Here is a 24,616-nt window from a genome sequence, read left to right on the forward strand (position 1 = left end):
ACATATCTGTTTAAAAACTTGTGTATGCAAATATTTTGAAAAATAAAAAATAAATTAATTGTTATCTCTTTGTGACATGAAGACAAGTTTGTTAGTCAGAGCTGTGAAAACATAAAAAAATTGTGACGCAATGTGTGCCATCTGTATTTCTTCAAGCAAAACGATTACAGTAGATTTTATTGTTATGACCCCAAAATTTAATTTTCTCATGAGAATTCTAAAATACTACATTCGTAGGAATATTTTTAAAGCTTAATAGTGGCTAAGTTGAGTTTTACAGTAAATTGTTGAACAATTGAAATCATTTTAAGATATAAAATCAGTAGTTTTAGGAAGAAATGTAATACCATTACAGAAATTCCAGTATGATCAGTTCTTGCAATTTATCTGTCTCCTCGTACATTTTCTTACAAAAACGATTAGAATATAAAGCATTTCGATAAAATTTAGTAATATGGTTAACAAGTAGTTAAAATTGAACATAATCGGAAGAGCAGCTTCCTTTAGAGTGGAGTGGCGTGTATTCACTTCGATGGCTAAGCGACAATACTTGGTCTTCAGCTTGCTGATAGTGCGCTTCATACTAGTCAACCTATTTGTCAGTAGCAACAAGCCTTTGTTTTATACGACTTGGTTGGGTTCCTGGCCATAGCGGTATTGTCGGAAACTGCAGGATCGATGAGCTTGCTATAGAGAGCACTCATATCCGATTCATACGATATATAGACTTTACCAGAGCTTTGCAAGCGCTAATCAACAGGCAAAGCTTGTGCGGCTGCGATATTCTTTGGATCCAAATTGGAATGTAAGGTATTCTCTGAACTACTTGCCCTTAGAAAGGTTCAGCCGCAGTGGTAAGTAGTTTGACTGGACACTGGCCAAATTGCTCACATGCTGAAAGGCTACATCGTAGCAAAGTAGCAAAATTATATGAAGAAGAACGAGGTGGAATCATCTATGCACTTTCTTTTCAACTGTCCAGCTTTTGCCAGACTGATGTAACCTAACTCTAAATCTCGGTTTTGAATAAGTAAAAATTGAAAAAATTATACCATGTTTCGTTGATGACTTCGAAGTCTCTCTTTCAGTTGGAAATTTAACCATAAAATTAGTAATAGTTTTTTTGTAAAAATAAAATAAAAATATTTATATTGGGTTGTCGAAAAAGTCTTTTCGTATGTCGTTGCAGTCGTATTTCTCCAGTGCTACCAATCACATTGTGTCATACCATATAGTGTTGGTGTATAAGCAAATATGCACATATTTATAAAATCAATTTGTTATTTTATGATAAAAACTTGAAAATGTCAATTTATTGTGACGCTAATGACATAATTAAATCGTCGCTATGATTCAGTTGTGTGTTGCTAAGGCTTAACAAAAGCAATCGCTAATAATAGGTGACGTAGCAAAAATAGACGCTATTCGGCTGACATTTGCACGTGTATTTTTGCGAAATTCGCTTCCAACACAGAAAGTAACGCTGAGTTTCATTAAGTAAAATAAACGCCGGCATTTTCTTATGTAAATTAGCCGGCTGTTGCGCATGCCATTTCTATTTCCGCAACTAATACGAAACATAAATAAATAAACGAATCAAAAAGCAGACATTGACGCGCGCATGCCAAAAATTCCAGTAGCGTCCTGAGTCAACGGTGCATTGCACTTTGCCGTCAGCGAACAGCAAGCAGGCGCAAGTGAATTGGGTAAATTGCTGCGGCTGCGCACGACTGAATCGCAAATTAAAGGCAGAATGCTAATTTTTTTCAAAATACTTTATGTTGAATTTATTAATTGAACTGTGTCTGCCTGTCGTAGATTTTTTTCAAGATTCGTATACTCGTATGTAAGTATGTATGCATTTATTCGTGTATAAAGTCGTGCAGTCAAATCGCAGTTAATTTAATTTTTATTGCTGCTTATAAGCGGGTTTTGATCACTTACATGTACTTTAATGTGTGCATATCGTATGTATGTATGTACATATGTATATGGCAAATAAAAATCGGAATTTTGGTCTGCGCAATCAATGATTGAAAATTAAATTAACTCGCATTTCAGTGATTTTAGCGTCTGCTCTTGAGTCGCATTGCAATCAAAAAACTAAAATAAATATAAAGAAACTCAAATATGTATGTATATATTTTCTACAAATAGTTTCTTCTAGACATTTATTTTGTCTACATTTTCTTTCTAGAAAATAGTTTTTTTTTTATTTATCATTTGTTTACTTTTGCTGTTTATGGCTTTGTCACCCCCTACACATCGGCAATGCTATTTTCGTCTGAGTAGCAACAAAATTAACACACGTCATTTGGAATTGTTCACCAACTTGAGGGACAACGCTCGATAGCATCATTTGCTTAAAACAATGACAGCTGGTGTTTGTGGAATTTTCTTGGAATCACTTTCGGCACTGATTTTTTGTCATTTAAATCTTTAGCGCACTTCCAGTTTCATTTCTACTGAAATGCGCGGTTTTGGTTTTTCAATGTGGTACTTTTTTAATGTCAAGTAAAAAGAATGTGTGGTTTCCAAAAAGACGCGCTTTTATTGCGGTTAAAATTATATTATATACATAGATGTATGTATATGTACATATTATATATACTTATGTATATAAAGGGTGTCTCAAAATTAACGCAAGATTTAAATTTGCCGCCATTTATGCAGTAAAGACAGTTTAGGCTTAGTAAAGGTGAAGTGTTACATGTTAGAACAATGTGTCTTCATTATTAAACAATATTGCAAATTTCATCAACAAATAGATGCTGTTTTTTCGGGCAAAATGTGATGAAGCACATTTTCCGCTTGATGGGTTTATTAATCGTCAAAATGCGGTTCTGAAAACCCTCTTTTGATTATCAAAAACAAATGTATCCCCGACGTGTCACTGCTTGGTGTGGGTGTTGCGCTGAAGGCATAATTGAACCATATTTTTTTTTTAATTGAGACTGGTCAAGCAGTGAGTGTTATTGGTGCTGGAATCGTGTACATTACCGAAATAGGAAGATATTGATGTGGCCAATATGTGGTTTCAACAAAACGATGCTACATGTCATATAGCCTGTGAAACTTCAATTACTGCATGAGACATTTCCTGATAGTGTACTCTTTAGTTTTGGTGAACAGAATTGACCCCTAGATCATGTGATTTACCACCATTACACTAATATGGGGTTATTTAAAATCACAGGAATATTCAACGAAATCCAGCCACATTAATTTAGAATAGAAAGAAGAATTGATTGTTAGACAGTTTCGACGTCATATTCATAAACCCACGCCTCCTCACTAGTAAAGATGCGTTTGATAAATTAGGGGTCTTCAGCTATGTTGTCAAGCCTCTCTTTTTCCGGTGTTTTGGTATAAATGTATCATTGACATGCTTCACACCCAAATCGTGTCATAAGATGTGTTGAGATCCTCTGCTATCTTTCTACTGCCAACGCGATGATTTTCAAGGACTGTTCCTTTCACTTTTTAGTTGTTATTGTTCTAAACAGCGGTAGCTGGACAACTCGTATGAATCAAATTGTCGATGGCTTTGCGACTTCCACTGACTTCCACTGACTTCATGATTTTGTGTTTTTGTTTGTAGACTTCCCAAAGTACTTCTACAACAGTTTCAATGATTCTATAGCCGTGGTTCCATTGGAAATGCAAAATTTTAACCAAACTCAAAGAAGTTCAAATATTATCACCTTTTTTACTTAATCAATTTTTTTTTAAATGATTTTTTTTTTATTTTATAATTCACAATTGAGCGTTCATTCAATAATTTTTTTACTTACATACCAGACGTTTGTAGAATAATACAGACATAGTTTTTGTAATGTCACACTCACAAATATACATACTATGTACATATGTACATACATTTCTTACTCAGTTCTTCTATTCTGCACAAGTCATAGTTACTGTAGAAATACATCTTTTTGTCACGTTTCTCAAATGTTTAGATTTCTTTATACATACATATACATATATATATTAGTAATTTTATATGTATATATGTATGCCATATTGGATATATTCGCGTATATAGTGGGTATATTGGGCTCTATAATGTGCAAATCTTTACACTTTTGTTTGAGCATAAATTGATGCCAGTCCAGCTGCTTTGGAGCGATGCATTAGACGTGACCTTTGTGTAGAAAAGATAATTGCACTATAAATTACCGTCACACAAGAATTGGAAGAGAGAATTATGCACATGCTCATATGATTAAGGGGTTACATGGTTTTCCTCGGGTAAAAAACAGTATTTTTTCAACAATTTTTTCCTCATATAAAAAATGAAACAATTTACTAGAATTTTTTATTGTAAAATTTCATGAAGATCGATTGAGTAGTCCTCGAGAAATCTTGCCAACCGACTTAAAAAACACAGTTTCGAGAAAAACGCGGTTAAGGACGGCACACTTAGCCTAGCTAGCCTCGAGCGCACAAGTTTTCAAGGCTGTATCTCCAAAGCTATTACTTGGATCAACTTGAAAATTTAGGACAATATTCTAGAGGTGTTGTAAAATTTAATAAAACAATACAAAAATTCGATTTTTATAATCTCTTCTAACCCCTTAATGTATTGGTAGTTTTGTTAGCGAGATATTATTGGTCCATACTTTCGTTAACTCTCAGAATCAAAGCTTTAATAATCGATCTAGTGGTTGCGAAATTTTTGGGCGAAAAGTGATATCCATACGAGGCAATATCGCCTGGTCATATTGCCTTAACGAAAATCATGTTTTAAGTAATAAAAAAATACGTGCAATAGCCACCAAGTGTCTCCTGAGGAATTTTTTAAAACTATTTTGTCTTCATCAAAAACTATTAATTTTCCATAAATATTTTTTAATATTAACTACTCCCTTTCTATTTTTCAATAAAGCTAAGTATTGCACTCGTGCTTTTGTTCCACTGATTTTCAAACCGGCACACTGTGGCTCTGTAATAATAGCAACAAAAGCTTTGTGGGTAGATTTTACAAATCTGATATGGCAGTGTGTGCAACAGGTAATGGAAATTGTTGTTAGGTGTTTTTAAATTTACTGCTGCAACTACACATACATACATACTATATGTATATAATATTTAAATGCTTGCATATATATTTTTACATCTATATTTTTGTGTATACAAGTAAATACATGCATATGTACTTATGCTTGTGCGGTAATTGCTGATGTTGTAGATTTAAGCATTCTACCCTTGCATTTTTTTTATTGCAAATGCTTGTGTTTTATGTCAGTTGTGCGGGCGTGAAAACAGGTTGATAAAAGGTGGAAATATATAAGTTATAAATTGTGTTTCATTATGCAATTTACATATATACATACATATGTATAATATCAACATGTTTAACTGACTTAAATGCCGATCAATGTCAAGGTTGCATAACTGGATTATATGTTATGTTCAAAAGCATGTGAGAGTGGTATGAATTATGCTGTTTGACCTTGTCTTATTGAGAACTATGTATATATTCTACGTGCCACTCATACATAACCTAAGTTGGTGAGTTCGCTGTATAAGAGAGGCAAAAGAGAAGATAGTCGTAACAGATATTTCTTATTTCAATTCAAATGTGATTTATGGGTTTAAAAACATTTGTAAGATCCCGACATAGTTTTCAAGCAACTTAAATATATCAATATATTTTCGACATTTCAAGCTCCTCATAACAGTATTTCAAATACTACAGTTAAAAAGCTAATCTTAGAGAGTGGCGAATCGAACAAATAACTAGTATAAACTGAATATAATAGAAAGGAGTTATACTACTTGAATAAGTTGTCCAGTTATTCCCATTATTTGCATCACATATTATTATTTTTTATTAAGCAAGAACAACTTTTACATTTACATTTGTTGTCAAGAGAGTGGAGCTGGCATCAACGAGTAAAAAAATAGCGAATCAATGACAGGTCTGGTTTTTTATTTGAAGAAGGTTGAATTAAGAACTGGTATACTAAAAATATTGGCTGAAGTTGTAATTTTTTTAAATAAATTATTACTTTAATAATGTGTCTGCTTGATTGACCAACTAAGCGGGATTGCTGCTGTTGGCATTTGAACGACCAACTATCTTAAAGATTTAACTTGAGATTTTTATAACTTTTAAAAGTTGATGTTTATGACTATTTAATAAAGTACTTTACATTTTTTTAAATATTAGGTAGTCGAAAAAGTATTTTCGTATTTCTAATCAAACTTCAACTTAATATTATTTTTATATTTATAATGCCAATCACTCCCAGTTTTTGCTGAGTCATCAAAGATGTGTGTGGTCAGGAATTGTCCTGATGGAATACGAAGCTCTTTCTATTGATCCGTTTTGACCATGTTTTTCGATTGCTTGCTTCAATAGCTTCAGTTGTTGACAGTAAAATGTAGAATCAATCGTTCGGCAAGGCTGGAGCTGCTCATAATGGATGATTCTTTTCCAATCCCGCTAAACACTCAGCATAATATTTCGAGGAGTCAATCCTGGCTTTGTGTTCATTTGTTGAGTTTCATTACGCTTGGACCATGATTTTTTCGCACATTATTGTCGTATTTGATCCACTTTTCATCTCCTGTAACCATTCGCATCAGAAATGGTTCGTTTTCATTTTGTTCCAGCAAAGAATCGCAGATATTAATTCGGTCCATTAAATATTTCACAGACATCGAGCTTCTATTTGTAGCCAGCCTTTTTCAAATGAATCAAAACCGTTTGATGATAGATGTTAAGTTCCTTAGCAATTTCATGGCTGCTGCTTATGTGACCGTCACATTCTTTTCCATAATCGACTTTTTCAAGGATAGGTTGACCAGAGCGAGGTGCATCTTTCACATCATTCATTTTTTTCAACTTCACCGAATTTATTTTTTTATTAAGCAAGAACAACAAGAATCTTAAAATCTCACTAGACTATATGGTTTGAGACAATGTGATTGGTAGTACTGGAGATATACATACGACTGCAACGGCATCTATTGACAAAATACGAAAAGACTTTTTCGACTACCCATATTTTCCCTGTCCCTTTACTGGTCCCTTTACTCAAACCGTAGTGATAAAAATGTTTAATATGTTCCTGTGAAATTTGTTCCATACCTTGAAAAACGAGTTTGCTTGAAATTTTGCGTTTCTAAGGGAATCGGTGTCGTTAAAAATGATGCCTAAGTATTTTGACGTGAGTCTAATACGAACATAAGTATTTGAGTGACTCCAGCATTTTGTAAAGGTCATGAAGTCATCGAAAACTTGCTTCACGCGAGTCAGCGCTTGAAAATCGTCGGTTTTGCATCAGAGATTTAGAAGAGGTTCCCATCAACTCATACGGATCAAGTTCACACATTTTAGTCAATGTTTTTGGGTATGAAACGTGTCAATATTGAACCTGAATCTTTTGTAAAGATCACAAAAGAGTTGATTGACAACGTAGCTGAAGACTTTACATACATCAAATGCATCGGTACTGGTGACGAATCGTGAGTTCATGAATATGACGTCGAAACTGTCCAACCATCTAGCGAGTAAGGCTTCAAAAATGAGCCGAAACCTTCTTCTTCTTCGTTACTGGCGTAGACACCGCTTACGAAAGCCGAAACCGCAAAGCCAAAATTCACAAATAATTTTAAACCAAAATAAGTTCTGCTGCAAATTAAGTAAATAAACTTTTCACACATCGTTAGTTCTGCTAATGAAAAAAGTGACAATTGCATTCATAACTGTACTCGGTTGTTATTTGAGTTTGTGCATTCGCAATTTCCCCACAGATTAACTAATACCACAAATGTTTGTGATCCCCTTGCGGTTGCAGCACTGTTATTTAATTTATAACCACTAAACTACCTTTAATGCCTAACAATTTGTTTATTTATATTTTGCGCACAAATACATACACACTTGCCTACAAAAGTTTGATTGCCAATTTGCATTGACCACCGACAGTTCACACGTGTGAGTAATTGTATGTATTTATGCGTACGCTTCTCTTCATTTAACATATTTTATAAAAATTTATAAATTAAAATATTTGCAGGCCAAGCGAAAATATAGCACTGCTTGTTGTTGTTGTAGCAGTAACGGTTAGTAATGGTTCTGTGGTCAAATGACTCACCTAAAGGTTAATTGAAATCAATTGAATATGCAATTTACGGTTTTCTTTATTTTTGCAATAACAATGCATGAATATTTTGAAGCATCATATGTGGCTCTGTTGTTGTAAAAAGTATTTGAACAAGACTATTTTTATTTTATGCAAATATGATTGCTACTTGTGCTTATATTTAATTGAATGCTGTAACTATTTTAAGTTAGGATGAAAGGGAAATTGATGGAACGCTGTAAAAATCCGATTTTAGAAAATTAAAAATATTTAGTATTTTATTTTGCATAAAGATGTGTAATAGCCATAATGATTTCTCGAAGTGAAGCGTCAAGTCTTTTGAAAAAAATGTGATAATATCTTAAGAAAAAAGAAATACCGATTCTCTTTTGCGACCGCTACTCGGCTTTGTTTTAGCAAAATATTCGTATCTTTTGGTACGAGTCTATGGACATGCTTCATATCTAAAACATTACCTAAATCATTAACCGAAATATTAATCAAAACATTAGCCAAATCATTAAATAAAAAATCAACAAAAACACTAACCCAATTATTAACCAAATCATTAACCAAAACATTAACCGAAATATGATAAGTCGTTTTATAAGAGATGTTCAGATCTTCTGCTATCCCTCTAATGCCAACGCAAAGATTTTCAAGCCCTTGTATTAATCACAGAAAACAGTTTTTATAGATTTTGTTTACGCACTCAGCTCAATTGGGTCAGTCCGGGTCAAATTTGATTAGATTTGTCGACAAGCTTAATATTTGTTCCGGCAAACCAATGATACAATATTCTCATGAGAAATTTCTGCTTACCGGTAATGCATTGCCAGGTGATAATTTTTGAATTGAGGAAACTCAGCACCGAAAACGATTATAAAATTTGCATACAATAAAGTAATTACACCCTGTTCTCTCAAGTCGATAAAACGATAATTTTTTAAATTAATAAACATAAATGAATGAAATTGTTTATATATATTATACAAACACATACATATTTGTATTTTTTGCTAAATTTTTTCACACCGATGTGTGCAAATTTAAGCTTTTGTTGTCGCTATTAATAAAATTCCTAAGTGTCTAATTAACAAATTGTTGTGAACTCGTAAAGTGAAAACTATGCACAGTTTATTGCCATCTGTTGAACTCGTCAGTGCGCCAATTAATTCATTATTTAATATATTATATTATAAATGCATTAACCCTTACTGGTGCATTTAAGTTATAGCGCTGAGCAATAAGTTATTGTGAATATCATTTATTTGTGGGTTTCCTTAAAATATATTACAAGTATATATAGATTAATTTTGGTCAATAAATAAAATAATTTTATTTAAACATTTTTTCTAGCATTTTTTTGTATTTTTTTGTATTTTTTTACGAATATATATATTTTTTGCGCTTTTTAAATATTTTTCAACCAAATAATTTTTAGTTAAAAATATAATTAGTTGATTTATGGTTCTGATATCGCAGCAACAACAATTTCTTAATAAATGTTTAACAACCAAGAGCTTTAAGAATAATTTCATGGTCTCTCTTTTACAAAAAAGTAAAATTCTTTGTAATTATTGAGTTCAGTAAGTTCGAAGGTCGTTTAAAACATGTAAGACCCTTTATTAATTCATTCACTTGGTATATTAATTTTGCTACGAAGTTTGTAAAACCCACAGGAAAAACTGGAAATCAGCTTGTCGAGCTGCGACGACTTAACCATGCTTGTCTCTCCGTACATATGAGAGCTAGGTCCTCAGTTTATCTATATCTCATAAACTGACGGGCATTGCTCTGAAATTTTGTGCACGTCCTTTTCCACCAAAAAAGTTGCTCATACAGGGTTTGTCTGGAAAGTAATAGGACTGATTTTCTTCCGCCGCGATTGTACTTCAGAGCGTGCACGCACCGACTAGATTCGGTAGAGGGCATTTCTAGCTAACAAACAAGTGGTTGGTCAGTAGTCTCCGAGCACTTGAATTGTCAGGATAAACATTTTCGCGCGACGTGCTTCTGCGAGTGGTTCAAGCCGAAAAAGCAGCGTTCGTTAGAGCAGAGGTATGATCAAGCAGGCTTAAGCAGGTGTTGCTTTAGCAAAAAGTGGTCTGTTTCGGTGTCACCCGGCTTTTTTGAAGAGCCGGGAAAGGTCGGCGATGAATGAGCAAATCCGCCATGAATTTGTTCTTCCTGGACAAACCGCCAACTTTTACGTGGAAGTCCTCAAGAGACTCAAACGAAAGGTCAATCGGGTCCGACAAGACATCGCAGCCGACTAGAAGTTGCTCCAAGACAACGCCCTGCGGTTCACGAGAGTCTATTTTGAAAGTTTTTAAAGCATTGTATCGATTGGTTCAATACATTTTTTTAAATCGACTCATTATTTTCCGGACAAATTCTGTATGATGGAAGCGGCGATGGTAGCTCACAGACGATCTGAACCTTGAAAATCAAACATTTGTATGGCGATTTTGTTTATATGACAAGATATTTTCACGAAATTCGGCGTAGATTATTACGCAAGGCAATTACCTACAAATTTCGAACAAATTGTTCTGATCAGACCACTATAGCATGTAGATGCCATACAAAATGACTGAGCAAAACCAAAAAAGATTTTTTAAAGATTTAAGAAATTCACTTATGAGGGACATTATACCTACGGTGCTAGGGAAGTTAGTGTTTTTCCTTGTTTTTCAGACAAAAATTAAAAAAAAAATAATATCAAAGAGGTATTCCTTTATTACTAAGAAAAAGTTTCTTTCGGAGGACCCACCTGAAATAGTGTATGTGGATAGCTTCTTTGAAGATATATATGTGTATGAATTGCCTAGTAGAGGACTGTACAGTCTAAGTTCAAATAAGAAAATTCATATGTCTGCAAAGAAGCTATCCACATCAACTATCTCAGGTGTGTACTCCAGAAAAAAAATCCTTTAATCACGCCATATTTGCCGCATTTTATATTACCTTACGATAAAATCCAAATTATTTTATCCTGAAGTAGACTCCAGTCGCTGTCAACAAAAAAAAAAAAAACATCTGTGACAGACTCTCTTACGTTTAGATCTGCGAACGTTTGGAAGTGAAACGGAAATGCATTGCATGTCTACCGAAAAAAAAAACTAATACTGAAATTGTGGTTGTTGTTGTGCATATTTTCGGTCATTTCATCGCTGCTGCGCTGAGACTGCACTCATTTCTCATTTTTATTGTTTTATTGTCTGGCTATTTACTGCTGCTGCTGTTGTTATTGTCTTTGTGGTAGTTGCATGAATTCTTTGTATAATTGACCACAAATGGTGTGGTGTTCCAATAAGCAGTGCGGCAAGGAGAAAGACAACCAGCAACAAAAATTCACAATAAAAACACAAAAAAGTAAAAAAACCAGACAGAAAACACCAAAAAACTAGAGGAAATGAGTGGAAAAGGTAGCATTTAAAGTTGACTGGACAGCCGCAAAAGGGGTACACCATCTAATAACAATAACAATAACAACAATAACATAAATATTATAGGTGGTAAACTATGTTGGAGTTAGCAACAACAATGTGCTCAGCAGCCACCATAGAGACCAGCAGCAGCTGCTCTTGTTATACTATACCCTGCAGACATGTTGCGGTTGTCTTTCTCTTGTTGTTGTGTTAGCGTTTGGAATTTGGTGTTTTTGTTCATACGCTGCTAGTTTCATCGTAGTAACTTAGCATAGCTGCTGTGGCACTGCTTTCGTGGCTGTTGTTTTTATTATTAAACATTCTTCGTGTGATTTTTTCTAACTTTTTGTGGGGTAATTTAATATTTTAGCTTTCTGGTGGTTTATTTTAGAAATATTAGGTTACTACTTTTGTTGCTAATGTTTTTACTTAGTTTTTGCTTATACAGTTTTTAGTGGTTACTTGCTGTATTCAATGGAATAATTTAAAAAATATATTTTTTTATAATTTCAGGTGTAAAATGGATCACGTCGAGGGGTAAGTGAAAAGTATAATGCTATATTTAAGTCAAATACGTATATTATGTCTTTTTCACATACAAAAATGTGTAAATTAGAAATAGTTTCCCAAAAAAGATAGACCTGCTACAAATTTTCAATCTATTAATGTCTTGAAAAGTTTGCCAAAACAGTCGCTCAATAATTTGGAGCAGATTACAGCCCTTAAAGTCTCTAATATTGTCTTCTTTCTTTCATAAATATTTACTTATGATATACTTCAGAGTGTGTTTAACATCCTCAATCGTTATCGCAACATTAGCGGTTTTTTTCATTTCGTTAGATTTGTTCTGCGTGTTCTTCGTATCAGCGTTTCATCTTCGAACCAACTTCACTTTTCGTTTTTATTGATAAGGTGATATTTGCAATTTTTTCTTTGGTCTCTTAGAGGAAAATTTTATAGTGGCGTCTTTGTTAAATTACTCTTATTTTACTCGTTTTATTTTGGGGTTTCTTCTTCCATTTTTTTTTTAAATTAACAATGCACAAGGGTCGAAATTAAGCGCAGGAGAAATAAAACTTAATTCTCTATCTTTTGTTTTTGCAAACTAAAAGGTTAATTTGTTTTCTTTTTGAAACTAAACTTTCTCAGAGTTTCTAAGCAGAATAAAGCGCGCCCTCTAAATTTATTAGGTGGAAGCTTTGTGAATATTGAATACCAACGGCTTGTGCGGTGATTACATGGACCTACATTACTAAAGAGAGATGCTTTTGAGATGTTGTTTTATCTTTAGTTGGGCTCATAATTTCAGGCTTCTCTTAACCATGACTCTCGGTAGGAGTTGCGGCTTTTTAAGTTTATGGATAATAACGAAAATCTTATTGAAGTTTTTCGACCACAATACTATGGATTATTAGTAGAACTGTCAACAACATAAACTATTTTACTTCGAGAAACGAATTTAAGTTTAGAGAAATCTTATATTACAACTTTTAAATGTTTGTACATTTGTATTCATGCATTAATATAAATATAACTTCCGAAACGATTACAATTTGCCACAACAAGCGATAGCTTATCAAATTACTGGAAATTCTAGCATATAATTAGCAAGTTACTTAACATATACATACATACATATGTATGTATATATGTACATCAGAGCGGGTTGATTTACAGAAAGCCAAATTAAAGGAAAAATAGCGTATGTGGGAAATATTCTACCGATAATTCTGAACAACTTTTTCTAAGATGATATACATAGGTCTAAAGTCGGTTTCGAGTTAGCGATTTTTTAGAAGAAATTCAAATTTTCGTGTTTATAAAAATTTTTCCTCATATTTTGAGATATACAGAAATTAAAAATTGGTTATGAGGGGAGATATTCTACGGGTCTTCTGAACATTCTTTGTCTAAGCGAATTTAGGTCTAAAGCCGGTCTCGAGCAAACAATTTTTTAGAGGAAATTCAATTTTTCGTGCTTATAAAAATTTCTTATTCAGTTTTTGAGATATCTGAACGATATTTGAAATCGGTTACGAGGGAAAATGTTTTACGGATCATTCGAAACAACCTTGCTTGAGCGACAATAGGTCTAAAATCGGTTTCGAACCAGTGATTTTTAAGTCGATATTTAAAAAATCTGAATAAGCGGTTATATATAGGATATATGTGTGTGATATAATTGTCTCATCTGCCAGATTCCGACGAATGATCAATAGAACATCAAATTGTACACCTATGTATTTATAGGAAAAACATTGACCCGCTCTAATGTACATGTAACCATACGAGCGTTGTGTTCTTGCCTTGGTAAGCAACAATGTTCATAATTACAATATGAAAATGTGCCAAAGCAATTATTTTGCATTTTTAAAACACTGCAAAAGTTGCTTGAAACTCAATACCTCTTGGCTATAAATATCAGCAAGTATTCCAAGATCCCAGTTGGAATTTTCTTCTAAATAATTATCTGGTTGTGTAGAAAGTGTTGAAATATTTGTGGAAAATAAAGACAAACATATTCTTATTTAACATATTACAAAATTTCAAGAAAAGCCTTAGGTAGTTGACTACTTTTAGAGTTTGCTAAGTATTTACATAGCTGTGCTTCAAGCGAAAGTATGTATATACTATATTCAACTTGAAATATTTTCGAAATCATGCAAAATTATTTATCAAACTTGTGTGAGGAGAGGAGGTTTCTGGTAATGAATTGAGATTAAAAATAAACATTTGTGGTCTGAAAGGGGCATATAATTTACTTTAGGTTACGCTAGGTTTGCTTTAAATTTAAATATTGCTTGTTTAGGCCCATATTGAGGCGATAAGTTTACTTCTAAAAATTTTAGTATTTTTTTAATGCGCTGTTAGTATGTAGTTTAGCGCCAAATGGCATGATTTGGTTCTTCAGTAGAACTCTAAAATTTTTTTGGGAAGCAAAACAGTATACAAACACGATCAGGTTGAGGTTCTAAACACTTCCAAAAATTAAAAAAAAAAATACATTTTGCCGAAATATAAACTATCCTAAAGTCCACATAGAGTGAAACTATATGAAAAGGAGCAAAATCCGATACACTGCTTTTATAGATCCTATAGATCATATAAATCATCGTATGTAAGCATGACATGAAATGAAACATATTAATATAGTTTATATAGATTATACAATAGTTGTATTTATTCGCTGAACAAGGTATAACAAGTTTGCCACGAAATTTGTAAAACCCTATAGGGAACATCGGAGATCCTATAAAGTTTATGGTATATATAAATGATCACGGTGGCGAGCAGAGTCGATTTCGCCAAACTTGTCTGTATGTGCATACCTTATTGGATGCTAAGTTTTTGAGATATTGTTCTGAAATATTGCACACATTCTTCTTTTTCACAAAGCTGGTTGGATCCGGCGATATCGGACGACTTAGCATATAGCTGCCATACAAACTGACCGACCCAAATCAAATCGTGTATGTAAAATTTTTTTGTTTGACAAGATATCTACACCTAATTTGGCGTAGATTGTTGCTCAAGACAATGCTATAATCTTCGAATGAATTGTTGAAAAAAGACCGCTATAATATATGTGTACATAGGTGTTATACAAACTGGCCGATCAAATCAAGATACAACTTTTTTAAGTAACCTTAATTCGATTTGCAGGTTCTTGATATCAAACAACATGGTTAGAAAGAACCAGCAAAACTTTTTTCCGCCATATGCAGACCATTTGACGATTGTGTTTTCAGAATTAGTTATACATATACATATGTAGTTGCGTTAACAAATGCTCTTCTGAAGGGTATTATAACGTTAGTGCAGCCGAAATGAAAGTCTGCTCTTGTTTTGATTAGAAATCAACTTTCAATATAAATTCTAGAATAAAAAAACTTGAGTGCTCAGTCATAAGTTTTTTTTTTATATACTTACATACATACATACATTCAAATCTATAACTATTTCTATGTGTTGGCAATCTAATTTCTGCCACAACTCGCTATAGTGTAATATTATTTTAGTGAATGGCAAATAATTTGGCGCGAATATGCAGTTAATTGCGTGTGATTTCGGTAGTTTAAAAATTTTCCAAACTCGCTTGACTAGTTTAGCGGCGAACTGGCTATGCAATAATAGTGACCGACCGCAACTTGAATGTAATTTAATTAGTGTTGTCCGTGCTAGAAATCAGTGAATAAATCTTCAAAGCGACAACAAACAGACTTCGCCTGTCGTTGCATAAATTAATTATTACAAAGTTATGTGGTGAGAAAATATGACGATCATCGAACAAATTGCGGATGATTGCTATTTTATAACAAATAATTAAATGAAAAACGTAATAGCTATGAATCATGATGCAATTCGTGCTCTTACTGGCAATAAATAATACAGTGCTTGTCAAATGTCGGCATGCCTGTTCATACTTACACAACTAATGGCAGCTGTCCACGCTTGATTGGCGCCTAGGATGTGTTTAAACTTTTTGCCGCAGTAGCAAATCCTTGCATGCGCAATTTGTATTTATTATTGTTGTTTATACGAAGCTTAGCGCGCACACCTTTTCCACTGTCGGTTTGTGTGTGTTTGTTGTAGCAACACACGCACTAATGTCTCTGTATGTTTGTATGTATGTTGTGTTGGTGAAGTTGTCGGCTGATAAGGATTACGTAGCGCGCCACTTTCCGTTCGTTCACAAACAAATCGCAGCTTCTGACACTTTATGACCGCTAATCGTGGAGATCTTAAAAATACAGTTAAATTATATATTTATGTGTATTTTCTTCACTTGATCGCCGTGATTGATATCAGAAAAACATCCATGGCCACATTTTACGCCTTGAAACACACTCGTTTTTTACCCGTAATATTTTCTATTGTTCACTAAACACCATTTATTGTTGTTGTAAAATTCGTTGCATAAAAATTTAGAAAAATGTAATTAATATTATTAGTGTTATTACTATTATTTTGTATAAATAACTCGTAATCGTGCTCAATTCATGCTAGAGTCTCGCTGGCTAGCCTAACGACTGCTGCGGTGGGCTTGTTGTTTCATACGCTGGCTCGACACTGTGTGTATTCACGCGCCGTCTTGTGCTGGGTAGCTCTGAGTACTGTGCAACACAAATACTACACTAATTTGCTTGTACAGTGGCTGATGTTGAAGAAGCTTGAAACGAGACGAGAAACAACACAAAACATATAAAAACGTACAACAACAGCAACAACTACGACAACAACCACAACAGCAATCGCAACAAAAACATTCGTGGCAATAGCGCTGAGCACAACAAATCCATACATACATATGCACATCACGTCCACACACACACACATACACGCATACAAATCAAGAGACGAAGAGTAGCTGAAACGAAACTCGAAAATTCATACTTACAAATACTTTAGTGCTGGTGTTGTTGTTGGTGTCAGTTTTTCTGTGTTTTGGATTTAGTTGAGCGCAGTCTGTCTGTTGGTACGTACAACATTTGGTCAACATTGTCTCTTATAGGGGTACATTTGTATTCTTGCAGACAAGTGTGTGAGTGTGCCTTTGAGAGTGTGTTAGTGCACGTATGCATACGCTCGAAAGCGCTCAAAAATGCCAAACAACCATATTTCAGCGCTAGAAGCCGCTCAATGGCCGTCACTGTCAAATAATGGAGGGTGCAATCAGCTAAGTTACATACATACAGGCGCACATGCTCACATACACGTGTATGTAAGCATAACATCTGTCATTCTTTGGCAGTTTTAGCACGATTGCCCACAGAGATTTAGAACTACAGTAAAATATACCCCAAACTAACGTTTTAAGTCGCTCTTCGACGGCCAGCGGCGCTCAGCGCGGCAATTGAGCATGCAAAGTTGCTCACCAATCACACGCTCAATGAGTGAGTGTGTTGTGTAGGCGCTCCAGCATGAGATAAAATAATTTGAAATAAAGTAAATTGGAAAATCAAAATACAAGGAAAGTACAAGGAAAACAAGGAATCATTAGGAAAGTTAAGATTTAGATTTACAATAAAAAACATTTAAATTAATAAAATATATGTATGTACGTATATTTTGATTCAATTATTTTTTTAAGAAGTTGTGATTCATATGTTGTCAAGAGTAGAACTGGAGCCGATTGAAAAAAAAAATCGAAATTGAATATTCCACGCACTCCAGTTTTTTACGATTATAACCATGGATGCATAAACAACTCGTTTGGTCATCAAATAAAAATCATTTATTTTTTTTTAAAGGTGCTAGGGGAAGTCAGAATTATCAAAAAATTAATGTTTTTTTTTGCATTTTCGCTAAGTGTAATTTCTTAAAAATATTCTCTGAAAATTTCACTTAGATCCAATAATTAGTTTTGAGCAATTAACAAAGAGAGGTCGGGCACTTCAAAGAAGAATACATAATAAGCTTGGGCCTGATCGAAGGATTTTTTTTTTCAAAATTTTCGATTTTTTAATACCAATTAACTGTTGATTTTTTCCCAAAAATTTAGACAAAATTTTCCTGAGGCCGCCATTTTGTTAATGTTTGAAAAAAAAAATCCTTCGATCAGGCCCGAGTTTGTCTATTAATAAAACTAATTTTTTTTTGTTCGATTGATTTTAGATGAATCTCCAAGGACTTATGGCTGCCACCGCAAGTACCTTTTTTGGACCTGGGTCAATACAAACAACTATAACTTTGTAAATTATTTTTTGATTTTGTTTTGAAATTTTCGTGACTTCAAGTCAACACATTCTATAATAATGCCATATTACTACTTTTGTAAAATAACACGATTTAATAGCAAAAACAAAAATACTGAAAGTTCTCATTTTTTCGTGCGTCTGACTACCCCTAACCCCTTAAGTTTTTCACTTAAGAATTTAAAGGGCATGCGTTTTATTTCAAAAATTATTCACTTTAATAGTGTTAAAAGACTAAAACAATAAATATTCTATTATCATAAAAAAAAGACGAAAACGGCAATGTCAAATGTCCAGTTTATGGGCATGGACTCAAATACAATTAGCTCCATTTTATTTTTCAGTATATCCAATTACTCAATCCAGTCCATTTCACCATTTATTCAAACAATTGACCCGACGAAAACGCCATGAAACCGTGCACCATACCATGATACATCCACAGCCGTTTTTCATGGTATTCTTGGTATACCTAGGGCTAAGGGCTTGAACTTGAAGACGACGTACTAATATTTTTCCATCTGTACCAAACCTATTTATATTGCATATTCGTAGCTTCAAAGCATATTTGGCTGGGTTGTCTCTGTGGGCCTTGCAGTCGAATTTTGATCTGGCGTTTCTAAGCAGGAATTCGTCCAAAGCGTTGAGCTTCGTTTAGTCATCTTCCTACAAGCTTTATGGAAACGTCCACATCATATTGGTATTTAATTTCAATCATAATTTCTCTGCCCAACATAAAAGGTTCGGCTGTGCTCTTCTCTATGGTTCTGTCAACACTAACATCGGTTTTACATGGTCTTCGTTTTGTTTGTATCTAATAGTTGACGCAAGATGGTTCGTTTCTTGTTACATAAAGAACATTATATACCATACCGGGAACCCCATGTAACTCCTTAATTACACAGATCAACAATTTTTTTTTTCGCATAGGTTTTACATAATATAATATCCTGATTATGTAAGTAAATTGTATGGGAAAAGATGATTACAAATCGAAAATACTGTTGAACTTCTTTAACTCAAATCATCATAATCCACAAAAAAAAATCGAGTTAAAGAGACTTCGAATTAAGGAACGAAAATTTTAATGAAATTTGACTTTTATTGCCAATTCAAGAGTTCGAGCTATGGAAGTTCAACTGCATTTGCTTTTTAAGCAATTAGAGCGATTTTATCATTTGTGATTTTCATACCCAAGGCCAACATTATGCCTTCGAATACACTCCCAATTCGTTCTGGAAGCTGAACCATAAATACCATGTGTCAACAACTCTGCCGGTTTCAGCGATTTAATAAAACTTAAATCTACGAAAATATAAAGCAGAGTTATTGGTATCGCGATTAATGCAATGATATTTATTGAGTTTTAATGTTCGAATACCCCATCAAAGAAAACGACGTGAAAACATTTTCCTGCTTCTTCAGTAAGTAAGATGTAATCTGTATTTGTCACGTCCTAAAAAGTTTATTTGAAGAAATTAGTATTCCTTGTCATACAACTGGATTGAAAGCGCAATAAAAAGTTTAAAAGCTGTGTTACTACACAATGGGAACAAATTTCCATCTAATCCATTGGCACAATCAGCATATCTCAAACAATATTACGACACTAAATACATATATGGAAAACAAATGGAATGTTATTGGATACTTCAAGAAGGTTCAATAGGGGTATACTAAATCCTCCTGCTATCTTTCCTTGCGGAATAGTAGGAATGATGCTGCTCACTACAGCTTAAAATATTGGCCGGTACGAGCGGATTACGACGTGGGAAATACAATATTAAATGGGAAGCAATTGCCGATCCCAAAACTTTAATACCGCCGCCATTGCATATTAAATTGGCTCTTATTACACAATTTGTAAAAGTTCTTCGGATACATGAAGCTTTCATATATTTAAAGTATTTTTTCCAAAGCTTTAAGAGGTGAAAATATATCCGGAAATCTTTGTATGCTCTGAAATAAAAAAAATTATGGATTGAAACAGTTTTAAGGCGGTAGTGCATGGTGTTCCTTGGAACTCTTAAAAAAATTATAAAAAATCACGCTATATAATCTTTTAGTTAAACGCACGATAACAAAATATTACTTAAAAAATAAATTTTAAATTATAATAGTTAATTAATTGGTGCTATAAGTTTTAATCCAAAATTGTAAATAAAAATTTTTTATTCAAGTTAATTATTGAATAGTTAAAATCGAATAAAATTAAGCATTAACTGAAAAATTAATTATATAAAGCTTACTTAAGATGCAATAAACGTATAGAAAGACTTAAAGATATCCTTAAAATTCGTCATTAAAATTATTGGATTTACGACTAACTCGCTGAATTACAATTTAAATCGTTTACATTCCTGTTATCACCTTACTTGGACATAAACTAAGCTGTTGTAAAGAAAGAAAGCCGGTTGCCCTTGTTTGACTATGCTAAAATTGCTAACAATATATTTTTCTCACTGACATACATTTATCGTTTTCCAATTCGCTTCGCCTGCTGATATTTCCTTGCTTTATTTTTTTGGTATTTTTTTTTGTCTGCAGTTACTAACAAATAAAATGCAAAATATTGGAAATGCTCGAAGGCAGGTTTTAAATTACTGTTATGTCAAAGTTGAAGTCACTTTAACGACCACACATTTTACTGATATAGCCATGCGCATGCGTATGTACATACGCACATGCATGTAAAGTCAATAGCTATATTTGTATTTGTGTTTTGATTTTGCCTGCACTTGCATTTGCTTCTTTGTTTTTCTGCTGATTTACTACCGTCTTTTTATTGTATTTTTATCTCTTCTTTTGTTTTTCGTATTCTTTTTATTTGTTGTTGCGTACGTCATTTGCCTCTTTATTTTGCTTTATTGTTGTTGTGCCTTTCACTACGACTTTTAACACTAGCGGTATCTCTGGTAGTTGCGTTCGTTGAAATGCTGAGCGTCGCATGCAACGAAACACGCACACATCACTCAGCGGCGCCGCTGCAATTGAGCTACTCAACTCATTTTACTGCATGCATGACCACGTGTGATCCCCGCCGATATGCATTTATCCATTACTCAGCCTTGTTTGTGGGTTTGTCCTCACGTGTCGACGTGCTGCGGCGCACGTATGCATTTTAGGTGCAAAGGACAATGCGTCTGCTGCTGATTGAGAACTATAGGCACACACATGTGCATATTTGTCGCTCTTTTAAGGGGTTGCTGTACCTAAATGGGAGGCTACGATCAATCATTTCAATTTAGACTTTAGTTTTGTTACAAAATGTGGCAGATGACCAATTTCCGGACGTTAGTTGAAAATTTATAAGTTAAAAGGAATCTCTCATGGGTCTTACATTAGTCGATCTTTACTGTGCTCCGGGCTTACTGCATTATGCACCTATTTTTTATATAAGCGCACATGCATATGTACTTATACATATAATATGAATGCGGAAGTGACTGGCTTTTATTGGTAAATCTTCATTAGCAGTTCTTATTTCGGAAATGAATAATACAATATTTAAATCTATATATATATGTATATATATATATCAATGAATGTTTGTCTGTATGTCCTTTGCAGAATCGTAACGTGATGATATTTGGTAAAGTTGTCTTGCATGAACCGAAGAAGATTTCTGAGTTGGTACCACCAATTTTTCACAGATAGCGTCACTACCATTCTAATGTAAATTGTGAAATTCATGATCGGCTTACATTGAATAGACAATAGGTGTGTTGTTTCTCCGCATATTACAGGTCAATTGAAAATTTCCAGGTCTACTATCACATTTTTTGGCAAAATTTGTTTTTTTATTCAGCATATGATGATTATACGAGTAGCAACCCTCGAACTTCTCGTTACCTTTTTGTGGTAATATTTGTCCTTTGCCCTACAAAATAGAACACAGTTTCGGCGATTACTTTTTCATTCGATGAAAATTTCTTTTCAGCGAGCATTCTTTTGAGATCTGAGAATAGGAAATAGTGATTAGGTGTCAGGTCTGGAGAATACGGAGCATGCAAAAACAATTCGAAGCCATAGATTGGATTTTTGCTATCGTTTTCACGGACTTTTAACAAAGTCCATTCATTGTCTTGGTGAAACAGTCCTTTCTTTTCCTTCCAATGCGGCCAATTTTCGGCGATGGTCCAACATCGCTATGTATTAGTCGCTGTTAATGGTTCTTGCTTTTTCAAGGTGATCACCAAAAATTATTCCATGCGCATCCTAAAATACAGATGCCATAATCTTGCCAGCCGACTGTTGAATTTTTCCACGCTTTTGAGCGGGTTCACTTGGATGACTGTTGTTGGACTCCGAAGCCACATATCCAAGCAAAAACTCGGGCTTAATACGCTTGAACATTCCCAAACACTTTTCTTTTTTTTTTTTTGAAAGTGAGCTCGCACGGCACCCACTTTGCACAGAATTTCTCATACCCAAATATTCGTGAATGATATGTTATACACGTTCGGTTTTATTATTTTGTTTGGTTTTTTTTTATTTTGTGGTCTTTTTTAGATGTTTTCGTTAGTAACCACATCTTTTGGGCGCCCAATGCGTTCACCGTCTTCAGTGCTCATTTCATCGTGCCTAAATTTACCTTACCAATCTTTGATGATTGATTTTCCTGGGGTAGAGTCCGAATAATGTTGATCAATCCAAACCTTAGAGTCAACTGTGTCTAACTAAAAATCATATGGATTCAATTTTAGTATCGCTATCTAAGTGTTAGGTCGGGCACTTTTCAATTGACCTGCTATATATTATAAAACCAAATGTGATGTGATTGGTTTCTTCGACAAAGTGTGTTGTTCAAGCTCCTCCTTTTTGATTATGTACATTTTGTATGAAAGCCTTTTAGCTTTGTGTTACCAGAGACTCACATTAAATTTTAGTTTGTAAAACTTGGCGAATTCAAAATGCTCAGCGTGAATATAGAATTTAATTTAAGTCCCGGTATTTTTATTATTTTAACGCGCGTTTGGTATTGTGTAAACTCGCATTTATTTTTATCTTTTGCAAGTTGTGCAGGTGGAAAGCAACTTCCTGTATCTAGCATATCAGGATACAAATAACTTCGACATTTGGATCATAATTGCATTACGACTAACACAAATGTCCTCAATTATTTTTAAGCTGCTCCTATTTTAATTCGGACATAAGTGTTCAAAAGTATGTATATACTAGTTCCATGAAAAGTTATTGAATACTGTATATTGGAGTTTCGTGTAGTCTCGACTTGCCGGGATGTGATGGATACATTTATAATATTGTTCAACTGCAACTGCAGAAAAATTACTCTGCCGTCAAATATTTCACTAAATTTTTAAAATAAATTTTAAATTGATAGGTCTAAAATATTCAGAAAGGGTTGGATATCCCAGATCCCATGGCCGATCTCCAACAAGTGCTTCAGAAAAACGTGTTTGGCGATGAGAAAGTTTTTCTCAAAAATGTGTTATTACAATTGATTTGGACAGATAATAATCGAAGGATTTGAAATAATTTTTATATTTGATAAAACGATGGCTTCCCAAAAAAATATATTTTTGTGAATAAATCTAAACTTCTTTAAAATCGTACTACTTTTTACATTATCTGAAAAGTTGTATATGTACAAAAGTCGTTCCAAAGTAAACTCACCGACTGTAAAAGTATCGGCAAGAAGGCAGTTCTCTTCATGCTGTCAAAAGCAGCTTTGAAATCGACGAAGAGGTGGTGGGTGTCGATCCTCTTTTCATGGGCATTTTCCAAGATTTGGCGCTTGGTGAATATCTGGTCAGTTGTTGATTTTCCGGTCTAAAGCCATACTGATAAGGTACAATTAGTTTCTTGACGGTGAGCTTTAATCGTTAACATAACACCCTCGATAAAACCTTAATACTCATAAAAATATCCAGAGAATTTCCACAAGATATATTCCAAAATCACTCAAAAAAGCACTCAATGCCACTTCACAACATTCTCCACTTTCCAGCATGGCATGTTGCACACTAAGTTGCAGGAACCGTGTCTATGCCACAATGCAAGTCAGCCCGTCGCTTCAATAACAGCTGCAAGAGAGCTGCGAAAATTAATAAAAATAAAGGAGTGATAGTCTGCTGTGGGCACGGCGGCAAATGCAATAATCAAGAATTAAGAAGATGCATGAATGAGCATATTGAGCATAAAATGAATTATAAGAGCAACAACAACACCATTAGCAGGAATATTCATATATGCTGACAGCGGAAGTGGGGGGCAACATACATATGTATGTATGTACATATGCAGACGCACATGAGAATGAGCATGGCTATGCTATAAGCATATTTAAACATACACACATACTTATTATAAACCAACTAACATGCCACATGCAATGTAGTAGCAGCAGCAGACACAGCACGCAGAC

The 24,616-nt window shown here is 34.0% G+C and overlaps 1 protein-coding gene across 1 annotated transcript in view; it reads right to left on the reverse strand.

Moving 5' to 3' along the window:
• LOC120773370 (innexin inx1) overlaps positions 1–16,663 on the reverse strand; it is a 33,052-nt gene extending 16,389 nt beyond the window's left edge. Inside the window, exon 1 of the mRNA XM_040102197.1 lies at positions 15,962–16,663. The gene's annotated coding sequence lies outside the window, so the exon portion shown is untranslated. The remainder of the gene's footprint in view (positions 1–15,961) is intronic.
• Positions 16,664–24,616: the final 7,953 nt, after the last annotated feature.

The sequence above is a fragment of the Bactrocera tryoni genome, chromosome 4 (assembly GCF_016617805.1).
Source record: "Bactrocera tryoni isolate S06 chromosome 4, CSIRO_BtryS06_freeze2, whole genome shotgun sequence".
NCBI lineage: Eukaryota > Metazoa > Arthropoda > Insecta > Diptera > Tephritidae > Bactrocera > Bactrocera tryoni.